Source organism: Botryllus schlosseri, chromosome 16 (assembly GCF_051294905.1).
Source record: "Botryllus schlosseri isolate E-star chromosome 16, Bs_hap1, whole genome shotgun sequence".
Classification (NCBI taxonomy): domain Eukaryota; kingdom Metazoa; phylum Chordata; class Ascidiacea; order Stolidobranchia; family Styelidae; genus Botryllus; species Botryllus schlosseri.
In genome coordinates this window covers 13519655-13534012 of record NC_137251.1, presented here as the reverse complement: position 1 = coordinate 13534012, position 14358 = coordinate 13519655, and the positions used below count along the sequence as shown (strand labels likewise).

Here is a 14358-nt window from a genome sequence, read left to right as displayed (position 1 = left end):
CAATCTAATTATTATTATTATTATTCTTATTATTCCATCGGTTCATTGAAGTGATGGTCCGGTCCAAGCCAGACCTCCTACGAACACACTAACATTGATCACCTTTATATGTTTCCGGAATATAATCAACAAAACATTCGGTGTACAGAAATTCAGAAATATATACAGCAACTTGATATTTTTGAAAGCTTTAAGACTGAGTCTCATAATTAGCTAACTTAAATTATGTAGATAATCAAATTCGGAATGTTGGAAATATTTTGAGTCTGTGATTTACTAATAACGAAACCAATAAACTAATCAAAACCAGTGCTTTCTAACAGGGTGTTATCGCACACCCCGGGGCGTACCGCTTCCATGCGGTGTACCAGATACCGCATGTAATACAAGCAAACGGGAGTTATCTTTCGATGGAATTCATTATTCACTGTATGGTAAAATGTTCAACAATGGCTGTGATTCATTACATCCGTTGCATGTTGAGTTTAGAGTTGGATTAGTGCTAGATTTAGGAATGGGTCATAGCGGGGATCGAGGATTGTATGATAACATATGCTTTTAAGTGTGGCATTGTAAGTTGTCTTTTTTAATTGTGTCGCATGCAGAAATGCCGGCAACCAATTGAGCAGTTCGATCTGAATCGTGATCGGACACATCTTGCATCTATCGAATTCTGAGGTGTGAGGTGGATTTTGTAGAATCCCGTCCGAAACGAAACAGACAAATTGTATTCATTGAAATTATCTCGGTCTCCTAAGCGTTGACAATTCACAGGCCTGATTTCTTCAGATCTCGTCAGAAGGTTGGGCTCAAGTAGAGAGTGAGAATTGCTATTACATTTTCCCTTCAACTACTGCGACCTGGAACGACGCCGTCGAAGAATGTGAAGGACTCGTAGAAGAAGGCAGAATCGCAGTTACTGGTTTCAGTAAGGTGTCTGCTGAGAGGAAGTAAAATCTTTTTCCTCAGATTTTTCTAGAACAAGATGCTTACGTAACCTCTCCCTGACATGTTGCAGAGCTCTGATAGACGAGGTTGACGCTACAGGAAAGACTTTCTGGATTGGAGTGATGGGAACGGTAGGCGCAGACCCCAACAACATTGTCCCTAACGCTCAGTTTATCGGCCCGTTGGCTGGAACCAGGGCGAATGCAGGCGAACCCTCATTCACTACGGAGCTAGATCCGAGTGTTATGTCGGACATCGATCTATGCGAGCGCGTGGATGAAGACGACGAGGACAACAACCTGATATTTGAAGCCTGCGATGCGACAGCTCGCCAGTTCATATGCGAATATTGCGGTTAAAACACGCCGCGATCTTCACACGATGAATGTCGTTACAACTGCATGGAATTGACTAATTTAAGATGTGTCGGATGGAACCGACTCAGAGGGAACAGTAGATCCACACGTATTTAGTGAGATTACGAATTCCAAATCCTAGTTTATACGCCAAAAGCTCCCGAAACGCTTTGGAGAACTTGAGAGTCAAAATACACCTAAGCATCGCACATCATATGAGTGTGTATCGTCCCTGATCAGGCTAAGGCCTAACTGTAACGCCGGTGAGGCAGTGCCTCACCTGTCGCTAGGATGAGTAAAAGAAAATTGTGAAAACCCGCCATGATTTTTGATATTTTCCGTCGGACTTCGTAGCTAACTAAATTTCAACATTTTTCTATCAGACGTCATCAATTTTCATATTTGTCTTTCAAATATACAGCGCGGAAGTCCTCTCGAGAGGTGAGGTCCAGATGAGGTACAGGCGTGTCGTGCCTCACCTGTGATAATTCGATGTGTTTCCGCCCTAAACTGTCACTAGAACCACATTTCCCTAATAGTGAGCCATTATGTGGCTGCAATTAATCGCCAAGCCTAATTGCTGGAGTGATGATTTCATAACAGATCTAGAAATCTGCATTCAGAAAAGTCACTGAATAATTCAAACACCTTTTCGTTGACGAAATAGAATATTATCGCATGCTAATAAATACTGGCATCGATTACTTAATCCTATTACCAGATCATGTTAGCCAATCCTGATCCGAAAGGGATACGGCAATCATTCAAAGGAGCTGACGTACAGTAGGAAGACATCGCTTATGTTTCGCATTCTATTGGTGTGGTATCGAATACTCACATGTCCATGGACCAGCCTATATAGATTGTATAATCATGGACTTTATACAATCGTTGCTTAGGATAGAGTAATCCAATGATATTTACCAGATTTTGGAGATGGGGAGAAATCATACCGACGAATAACATGTATCAATGTCCATACTTTCCGGTGTCCAGTGGTTTGATTATATTGGCTGAGACGTTGAGGCCATAAGCCATAGTGACATGGTTTATTCTTATTCTATGTTATTACTAGTCAGAACAGATTCGTGTTGTATGTCCTGTAGATCGGGGATCTGCCCCGCGCTCACCTACAGCCTTTTGTGCACTTTTGTTGTCGTTGGTGTTGCGGTCTGTAGCCGAGGAGTTGTCCATTCCTTATTAATTTTGCGGTTTAAATGGGTATCTTCAATACACTCACTTTTGACAGACCAATTATATAGCAGTGATATCTAGACTTGATATCCCTGACTTATTGTGTATAGTATATATAGTATTCCTGCGATTTCATCAGAACAAATCGAAAACGGACTAATGTCTGGAGAATTCCACGATATCGCGAGCACCATGTCTTATGCGAATATCACTACTCCTGGTAATATATCGGATGTTACAAATAGCAATAGTTCCGAAAAAGTGTTAGTTGTCAAGTCCACGAAAGACTGGTTGATATTTGGCTCAATGACGGCCTTGTTCCAAATAACGTCTCTTTGGATGGCCGCGGCGTTAATCAAGGAGTATATATTTCCATTCGACGGGAAAAAGTCATCAACGGTGAAGAAATGGATAAAACTACTGTCGGCACTATGCGCCACGAGCGTAACTCTCTTTTTCGCCGCAACCATTCTGGAAGAAGTCGTAGTAGAAATATTTGTGTACGAATTGTGCGCCCCCGCTAAGTACGTGAAAATTTTTCTTGCGAACATGAGCGATTCATTCACGTACGCCGCGCTGTGGATGCGACAACCGTCATTGTATCAAAACCCATCGATGAGTCATTTGACGACACGTACCCTAAATGTTTGGAGTTGGATCTCGGGCATTCTGCCGCTATCTACGCCCTATATCATCTTTGGTCTTTTTGTATATATTTACAAATTAGGTATACGGGAATCGGGATGATCCGTCGTGGGATTAACGAAGAACGTAAAATAGCGCTTTACACACGAATTGTTACTACCATCATCATCCGACCGTCACTACTTGTATTGTTCATCTACCCCCTCATCAAACACATGTCGCAAAACCAAAGTGGGGGCTCAAGTCTGAAGCCGCTGATTGTTAGATCGTTGGTGTGTGCGACCGTCTGCGTAACTTTGGACATTCTCGTATCCAGCCTCATCACGTCCAGAGTGCTCAAAGACGGATTTTTTCCTGCTACCTTGAGCCAAGTTCATCCCATGATCAATGTGTGCATGATTGTAGTGGCGTTTCCCAACTGGAAAAGGACTCTCCTTCCGTTTTTACAAAAGGACAATGTGGAGAATGATACCAGCATCCGTGGTCGGTCTGGTCAAACAAATACTTAAGGACTGCAATGAGTTAATTCAAAATTATCCTGTCAGGTTCAATTATTATGAATCTGTTCCATAAGGACATGCAAACATTTATCTAGATTTTATAAAGGGTACTGAAACGAAAGCAGCGTTGTTTGTCGTTTGTTCTGTCGTTGTCTGTCATGTGATCTCTGCATCTTATATTAAGCTACGGCTATGCTCCCAATGAATCTGGTACTGCCTTGCCTGCTTACATCTTATTACACTACTTACTCCACTAGAAGATGCGCCTCTATGCATTCGAAACAGAGTAATCAATTTTCCAATAAGTACGGTGGGTTATTGTTATTTATATAAGGGTGAGCTTGAGCAACCGTTTAAGCACAACGTACTGTTACAATCAGCTTCTATTCGCCGCGACGCGAGGAGGACAATGCATCGTTGTCACAAACCATTGTGTGGGTCGAAGAGGCGAATAACACCATGTAACAAAATTTTGCAAAAGATTTAGTTGGTGAAAAAAATTTATGTATTGTGTTTTAGTATTTCAAACCAATTACCAAAATACCAAAATTTTTCCTGAAGGGTCCTAAATTTTGAAAAGATTTCAATTACTCTAATTTTTGATTTTACTCATAATTGCTCCTTATTATTTAAAATATTTCTTTATTGGATGTAAGAAAACGCTAATGAAAAGGATAATATGAACAAATATAGCTTACTCATGCATTAAGTAACAATGCAAAGACTTTGAAAATCGTCAGAAGTGGTGTTATTTGCGTGACTTGCGTCTGTGAAATGAGAAATTTTCTCATACTATGGACCACAAATAACACCATGCTATTCCAAACCAATCACTAAAATACAAACATTTTTTCTGAAGTGTTCCTAGTCTTTGAGAAATGTCACTATTTCTGATTTCTCGCTTTACTCAAAATTGCCCTGTATTAATAGGCATAATTCTTTATTGGACGTACAAAGCACACTAACAGAAAGAGGGAATATGCCCAAATGTTGGCTACCATAAATTATAAAAGGATGGAAACACTTGAAAAAATTTCCGAAGTGGTTTTGTTCGCATGATTTTGGTCTATAGACTGAAAAATCTGCTGGTATTATGGACCTCAAATAATCCCCCATCATGATGCAACTCCACCACCCTTAGTATTTTCTTTCCAAATCATACGTATCCTGCTGAAAGACGTCACTATGTTCCTCTCTTACATCGCCCATATTTGAACTAATTAAAATCAAGGTGAAAGTGCAGCTAATGCGTTTTTAAGGACATGCCCCACTTCATTTTTTCAAATGTCCCGATCATATTGTTTACCAGAAGTTTATATTCATTGCTTCGTTCATTTCCCAGAAAATTTTCAACTACATCTCGAAATGTCATGAATGCTCCTGCTTCTCTCGCAGTCATTTTATTGTCAAGTGCTTTACAAAAGATTTCCAACATTCCCGCATAAGCAAGGAGAACCTGCCACAGAAAAATACCGTGAAAATCGTTCATGACCTTTTCTTGACGAAGGACATCGACACGATGAACTCAACAAGTTCCCTAGTATAGTTTTAACTTGGAGTTGGAATTTCTGTATTTGATTTAGTGAGTCTCAACTAAGTCATTAAGTTCTTGTTGGTTCGGAATGTGTGGTTCTGGATTTATATCTATATGAGAGATGTTGAATCCTTCATCAGCGTATTTTTCTGTATCTTTAAGCCATGTCGAGTCTTTTGGAGCTTTTTTGCCTGATAGTTTGGGCAGTGACAACGTACTGCAATACGGTACGGGTGTTGAGGAGATGGCATAGACGGATATGGAATGACAAGTCATTTTTTAGTTATTCTGAACTTTGCAATGTCATCCATAGAGAAATAACAGTCATTTATAAGGTTTCGAATTTTCCTTCAGATTCCTTAATAGCAAATGACATTAAATGCCGATCTCCCCTTAGCCATCCATCCATATTTCATCGGCATGTCATAGATTACATGAAATGCCCAGTTTCTCTCTTTGTCTCCAATTTTAAAGTAAAATTAACAAGTATAAAAAACCTTACTTCTATCTTTATTTTATACTTAACTTGTTTCAAACTGATATACAGACCACAGATATAGCAAAAACAGCCAGCAGGCAGATTACATTTGTGATGTTGACATTAATGAAGAGATTATACTCACTAGATCACCAATCAGTGCATAAACAGAACAAAACGAAAAGGAATTTGAGATTGTTTGGTGTAGTGTAGTCAATACTGACCAACTGAGACTGAGAAGATGATTGTTACTAACAACCAACTATTATGAATTGAATGATGGATCAATGTGACGTCACAGTTAATAGGAAATACCATAAAGGGGCTTGAAAAGCATGGCGCGGAAAGTTTAAGAAGCTTAAAATGACATTTTTAAGCGATACGTGAGGTAAATAAATGCCAGAAACATGATTTACTAAGGAATATGGTTTAGAAAATATCAAAAAATCGGGTCAACGAAATTTTTGTTACATGGTGTAATTGATACATACGCGCTTTATCGAAGAGTTCTTGTAATCATTTGTTTCGTATCAATTCTCGTCTGCTTGGTGCATAGCCAACACCAGTGGTTCTTAACCTTGCCTCCGCTGGCGATTTTTAAGGGGGCGGAAACGGTCAGGGGGCGATATGGGGGGCGCTGGGCTCAGGGGGGCGCTGAAGAAAATGGCTTCGCAGTAAATGATGTGGTAGTAGGAAATATCCTTAATGAGTATTCAGAGCAAATGAACATGCCACAAAACATGTCAAATCCTGAAGGTGATAAAAGCGCCATTGGCATTGCTTGTCAGCCGCCATGGCTCAGTGACGAGAGCACTGGGTCTTGCAATCAGATAGACGAGTTGGCAAAACAAGGGGTCTACTTTATCGGTAACATTTATGGAACGCAGTGTTTCGGCGATTTTCGCATCTGGAAACCTAGGCATGACATAGGCTTATTATACGACATCATGCTTCACACATTTCAGGAATTGCAGTTCCGTACGACGTAGCTATTAAGGAAATGTAGCGCTAGCTGAGCACGAACGCGATAATTTGGATACGTTGTTTGACGAGAACAGTTGACTAGCATAAATGTACTCGAAATTGGACTCAGCCTCTATATACACTCCGACTCGGACTCGGACTTGACTCGGTGGTGATTTGAAATTGACTCCACTTCACTCGAGTCAAAACTATGAAAGTAAGATTCACTAGTTGATTAGTGGATTCGGAACCTTTTGACTTGGTTAAGACCCTGTAGATTGATCATTTGTATTGAGAAATTGAGGTGCCAATAAAACATACCAGTGTCCAATGTCCAATACTGTTCAGCGATTAGACAAGATCAGGACCGAAACAGTACTTCGTCAGCCCCCCCACCAAAAAAAATAACAAATAAAAAAATAAAATAAAAAATGAAAGAAACGTTGATCTTGGGCCTTCTATAGGGGAGGAACCCGACCCCCCTCAACACGGCCTACGTTTTTACCGCCATACTTATCAGCGAGATTTGCTATACTGTTTAGCAGGGAGTTAACTTTTATCGCCCAAACGCGCAAGGCGCGAAATATTTTCTATAATTAATGATTGAATTAGTCAATGTGATCGGGAGTAGCATATATATTTTTTATCATCTCTCTTCTCACGTAATCAGATTTACAGGTAGAGGTGAGTGTGGTGTCTTGGAAAATGTAGGGCACGTAAATAATAATTAAACATATTCGGGCGGGTCCGTTCGTATAATGAATTCGTTGATGTTATTTCGTGACCTCCTGTCCGCTATGTCAAAAGATATTGAAATCACCCAAACGTATTAAACTAAAAGACGCATGTAATTTCACGATGCACACGATTTCAAATTTCTTCACTGGAAAATGATGTTTCTCTGCGGGAAAGCATTTGCCTTATGGCAAGGGTGTCAAACTTACGGCCTGCCAGACCATTTCATCCGGCCCGCGAGGTCATTCATAATAAATTGAAAAATTATTGTAGCCTATTTATTATACAGTAGGCCTACATTTCTAATAGTAGTAAATGTCGAACATGTTCATCGGCCACATTATAACAGTGTCGTGTTCTCATACAGTAGGCCTACATTTCTAATAGTAGTAAATGTCGAACATGTTCATCGGCCACATTATAACAGTGTCGTGTTCTCACTCAAGTAACCACCAGGAACAAGGTGGTGACATCGACCCTGCATTATGGGACGGCAAAAAATAGCACATTCTGTTCAGAGTGTTTTGTGAAAATGGACCAAATAATAGTTGTTAACAGAGGCGAAAACGACAATCCGAAACCGCTGCATGTAACATACATGGAGAATATAAAAGCTACACGAAGAATAGAATTCAAATGTCTCTGGTCGCAGTGCTGCATATATTAATCTGACCGAAAAGGCCCCAGCCCCGGTCTCTAGAGAATCGAATGGTGAATTGGTGATATAAAAAGGATGAACGAAATTCCAGCGACCTCGTTTACAATCTCTTATATTCCTCACCACGATTACGCTAGGCCAACGACGCATCATGATTAAAGCAATGAGATCATTGAATTATTCCAACTTATATCGCCCTGAGAGCCACTGATTTAGTAGTTTATAAATGTATTCAATCGGCCAGTCATCGCATTTTATCAGTCCCTTCGTTTGCGAATAACGGTGTTGCTAGAATAGAGCCCATATGATCCGTGATGTAATATGTATGTATGTATGTATGTATGTATGTATGTATGCATGTATGTATGTATGTATGTATGTATGTATGTATGTATGTATGTATGTGTGTATGTATGTATGTATGTATGTATGTATGTATGTATGTATGTATGTAATATGTATGTATGTATGTATGTATGTATGTATGTATGTATGTATGTATGTATGTATGTATGTATGTATGTATGTATGTATGTATGTATGTATGTATGTATGTATGTATGTATGTATGTATGTATGTATGTATGTATGTACGCGAAAATTGTTTGAAATGATTGCTTAAATTTTCAACAAAAACTCTCTAATATATGTTCATCCCTGAAATAATTTTGCGCCCCCTTGGAGGTCCCCCCCAATTGGGTTTGGGGTGCTGCAGTTTCGGTCCTGGATTAGATTATATTCACTTGAGTTATTGAGTCCGTGAAATGTGAAATGGCCTTAAGGCCTTGAGGATCGAGTAGTTCATTGCTCATATATTTGGCGGTCTACATGTAGGTATCTTCTCTTCAATACACTCACTTATATAAATCAGCATACTTAGAAATGACTTGACAGAGAACTTATGATATATATACAGTTTTAGTCTTCCTGACAATTTTGTTGGAACAGATCGAAAACGAATCAATATGTGGGTAATTCAACGATCTTGCATCACCATGTCCCATCACTACTTCTGGAACATATGGACTGCTGCTAATGCAACTAGGTCTGTAAAAATATTAGTTGTAAAATCTACAAAAGATTGGTTGCTATTTGGCTCAATAACGGTCTTGTTTCAAATGACGTCTTTTTGGATGACCGCGGCATTGTATATATTTCAATTGGACGGTAAAAAGTTATCCCCGATGAAGAAATGGATCAAGCTGCTATCGGCCCTATGCGCCACCAGTGTAACTCTCTTTTTCGTCGCAACTATTCTGGAGGAAGTCTTAGTAGAAATGTTCGTTTACGAATTGTGCGCCCCCGTTAAGTATGTGAAAATCTTTCTTGCGAACATGAGCGATTCATTCACGTACGCCGCGCTGTGGGTGCGACAACGGTCATTGCATCAAAACCAGACGTGGTCAGTAACGAAGTACTTCTACTTTTTCGAAGTACTCAAGTAGTTTTCCTCTACTTCGGGTACTTACTCAAGTAGAACTGAATTTCACTACTTCTACTTCTACTTCATAATATTTTGTGATCTACTTACTTACTTTTCGCTATTTTCAGTTTGTCAAGTAGAAGTAGTTTAATCCTCCAATCGGGAAGATAGCCTGAGAAATTTCGGGGCTGTTTTCACGGAGTATCGACATTTAATTTTCATAAAAGTTGAGTTGAGCCCAAAATTTTCGTCGGGCTTCGCGCGCAGAGAAGCAGGAGTAACTAGTATGATTTCACAAAAGTATTAGTGAATATAATTTAGTAGCGAATTGGCGTGGTTCCGTTCACACCGCATTGTCGTCCTTTGCCATATCAAGTATTTCATCACAGTGTATATGGCTTATCATAACGTTTGAAACTAATGTTTCGCAATATAGCATTTACTTATCATATTGTAATCAAGCTGTCCAGTGTCCATGGCGTGTCCTAATCTGGAAAAGTGGACTCTGACTTTTTTAGTTTTAGAGCTGTTTTAGCAAACCAACCTTCGAAACTTTCTGGACTAAAGACATTAAATACATGTTCCATTCTTAGATTTATATTTCACTTTCATTTTCCAGTACCATATATTTTGATTTCTAATTTATATCAGTTCTTTTGTCTGGATAACGTACATGTTGAAGTATAAAAACAAGTGTAGTAATATCTTCAATCTCCAGAAATAAAGCTACACAATATAGCATTTTAACGTTTACTAATCGCACCGTATCCAACACAACATCTCCGTATTGCTCTTCGACTAAACTGCAGGCCTTATGATATGGGGGTGTGCGCAATACCATGATATTTTCTAAAACGTGCTTTTTGAGTAAACAGAGGATTAGTATCGCATTTCCATATCAATACTATCATTTTCATCCCATGATGTGGACGAATGCTTATCGAAAATTGGAGACCTGCTGGTATGCATCAATATGAATCAAGCTCGCCACCTTTCGCATAGCTCAATTTGTACCTTTTTACTATCCATGTGAGCGAATTACGATCGTTTTCACAACTACTTACTTACTTGAGTACTTTTAAAGTCAGTAAATTCTACTTCTACTTCAAGTAGTTTTAGGTTGCTCATGGAAGAAGTACTTCTACTCGTACTTGAGTAGATTTTTTCGTCGCTACTTCTACTTCTACTTGAGTAGCTTTCTTGACTACTTTGACCACCTCTGATCAAAACCCATCAATGGGTCATTTGACAACACGTACCCTGAGGATTTGTAGTTGGATCTCAGGCATTCTACCGTTATCTACACCCTATGTCTTATTTGGTCTTTTTGTATATACATACAAACTAGGTATAGCCGAATCGGGATGTTCAGTCTTGTGATTTTCGCAGGACGTTAAAATAGCACTTGGCACACGGATCGTCACTACACTTATCATCCAACCATCACTACTTGGATTGTTCATCTACCCCCTTATCAAACATACATCACAAAACCAAAGTGGAGGTACAAGTCTAAAGCCGCTGATTGTTAGATCATTGGTGTGTGCGTCCGTCTGTGTAACTTCGGACGTTCTCACATTTAGTCTCATTACGACCAGAGTGGTTAACAACGGATCGCTCTCTGCAGCGTTGGGTCAAATCAATCCCATGGTGAATTTGTGCATGATTGTAGTAGCGTTTCCAGATTGGAATAAGACTCTCTTGACGTTCTTCCAAAAGACAAAATAGGGAACCATAGCATGGCGACTTACCGTGGTGTGGGCGGACACAACTAAATCGTATCACTGCGATTGGGTCACCTCATTCTCTCCATTTGATCAAAGGCACCGCACTATTTTGACTAGCTTGCCGAGCGGAACCGAAAGTTATCGCGGAACTCATTCTGAAAATATAACTTTTATTCTGCTAGTGGCCCTGGAATCCTAATAAAGCAGCCTCGAATACTGCATTGTGATGGTTCACGATATAGTGACGAAACAATGCCATTTTGAGTAACGATGCGGAGGCTAAGGAGCACGTGAGCAGAGGGGTGTTCAGAAATGACTTTTTTCTCAAATTGTACTGGCTACTTGATAAAATTGCTAGGTTACCTAATTTAGGCCTACACACCAAATTTGGTTCAATTCCAGCCAGTACCCGCATTGCTACAGGAGAAGAACGTTTTTATTTATTATATAAAAATATATGAACAAAATTTTCAAAATTTTCTGTTCATCCCATGAAAGTGTTAGGTTGTCTATAGAAACGATGTTCACCAAATTTGGTTCAATTCCAACCAGTAGAAGGAGAGTTATTGCCGTCGAAAATTTGGATTATCAATAAAATAGTATACGGTGACCAATTCATCTAATTATGTATTTTAAGTGCCCCCACCGTAAATACTATTTTATTCAAATCCAAATTTTTCGACGGCAATAATTCCGCTTCTACTGGTTGAAATTGAGCAAAATTTGGTGAACATCGTTTCTATATAGACCTAACACTTTCACGGGGTGAACAGAAAAATTCCGAAATTTTTGGTTATTTTTAGATAATAAATCGAAACTTTCTTCTCCTGTAGCAATGCGGCTACTGCATGGCTGGAATTGAAACAAATTTGGTGTGCAGGCTTAGATTAGGTAATCTAACAATTTTATCAAGTAGCCAGTACAATTTGAGAAAAAAAACATTTTTGAACATCCCCAGAGAGCAGTGGTGCAGCAAACAATAACCAACCACTAACCACAAGCGCTGCCCATTGGTAAGCACTCCCACTCCCATTCTCTCCGTGTAGCACAGCAGTGTGTGTATTTCATTTGCGGGATTCATGTTGCACCCACCCGCTTTATACGATCCTCGAACTCAATTATTCTAATTCAACGAATTTTACCGTTATCTCAAAATTGCCATATACCTGTACCAGCTTGTTACCTAGGAATATGACGTTGTATATATTTTTTCTTGATATTTGTGCGGCATATACAATGCATACACACATTTTGTGCCATGTGCAGGACAGTAACAGCACTTCGTCACTCCCCCCCCCCAAAAAAAAACGTTGTTCGTGGTCCACTTGGGTTATACGATTTTTGCCGCTACTTATCATATCGGGGGTCCGTCTAGTGAGCGAGCTTATATTACGTAAACGCGCGGAGCGCGAAAAATTTCTATAATTAATTATTGAATCGGTCAATATGATCGAGATTTGCGTATATATTGCTATCAATTTTTATCCTATCTCTGCTCACGTAATCAGATTTCTACAGGTAGGGCTGAGTGAGGTGTGTTGGTAAAGGTAGGACCCTAAATAATAGTTAAACATCTTCGTACCCGTTGGTATAACGACTTCGTTGCACGGTGCTATTTCGTGACCTATGTCAAAAGATATTGAAATCGTCCAAACGTACTAGACTAAAAGACGTACACGATTTCAAATTGGTATTTCCTTGCTCGTAAATAATGTTCCCTCGAGATAACATTTGTCTTGCGGGGCTCAGATCACCAGGACAGGGACATTCGGCACCAGCTATTTGCGGCGCCTATATGGACAATTAAACATACATGTATAATACATATATCGAAGTTTTCGGTCAGCAGAAGGGCAGTTCTTTTCGGCCAAGGTCTTCTCGCTGCTGATCGTTCTGGCACACTTCTCCGAGTCGCATGTTACATAGCCTATAACTTTAAATGTCTTGGTGCGTCGTGGCGCGGTAATGGCCGACGCCGAAGTGTCCGAAGTGGGAAGGGTACCCATTAATCAACATAGCCTACCTGACAACATTAAATCGCTCCTAGCGCGAATTTTTTTTTTTTTGAAAAAGTTGCATAAATTTCTAAAAAAATAATCTGATTTATGTCAATTCACGAAATAATTTTAGGCCCCCTTCGAGGTCACCCCCTCCTTAATTGGGGTGTTTGGGGTGCGGCAGTTACGGTCCTGGCAATGTGCATATGCTTATCATGAGTGCATGATACGATGCCGCTGGACAATGAAGGTGCAGAAAAAAAAATCAAAAATTTGAACACATTTCGACCTCGAAAACTTCATTTTGACCTAACGTATGCAAATTAGGTGTCTACAATGCAGGGCTTCGGAGCAGCCGTAAATTTGCATTGCTCCAGCTCCGGCGCTTTCTTCTATCATACATCAGCTCCGGCTCCAGCTCCGGAGCAGTATTATTACCACTGCTCCGGCTCCGGCTCTGAAAACCATCGAATGTGTCTGTCTGTATCAGGGGTGAGCGACCCGCGGCTTGCGGGCCATATGTGTGGCCCGCGAGAAGGCTTTGAGTAGCCCGCGAGCTAATTTCACATTATATTATCGAAATTCTGTTATATTATCGAAATTGAATTGCTCAGATTGTGAACTCGCTAGGCCAACCAAAAATATGATTAGTCTAGCCGCGGCACTTGGGATGTTATTGATGACTGGACTAAAATATCAGTTTCGTCGCATTGGCAGATCCAGGGTCCAGTCACATCTTAGTAAATCGTCGTATATTACAATAAACTAAAAAAGCACTTTACTCCGTCCCACAGCATTAAAATTCTGATGCGGTGTTTTAACACTGGCACTGTACTCATTACCATTAGGCCATTACCATTACCATACAGCTTAATTCAATCTTTAAGTGTGCGATTATTATTCAACTTTAACTGTAGTAAGGGCAAAATGGGCGGATATAACGACGTGATCAATAGAAATTCGATTTGTACCAAATGGCCAATGGTTTGACGTTCGATATTGGTGCACTCGTTACCAGTCCATCCGGTGTCGATCAAGTTTATCGGAATAATATTTTCCCGTTGAAACGAATCGAATAATCGAAATAAACACTGTGCCGTGCACATTGCGCCATGCCCATAACGAATTAAACTATGCAGTAAGCACATTGCACATTTACAAGTTTACGAAACAGATGATTACAAATTGGAAATCGCGTAT

At 39.8% G+C, this 14358-nt stretch overlaps 1 pseudogene; it reads left to right on the top strand.

The window, feature by feature from the left end:
* The first annotated feature begins 2482 nt into the window (after positions 1 to 2482).
* Positions 2483 to 3754, top strand: LOC145459322 (uncharacterized; annotated as a pseudogene).
* The last annotated feature ends 10604 nt before the right edge of the window (positions 3755 to 14358 follow it).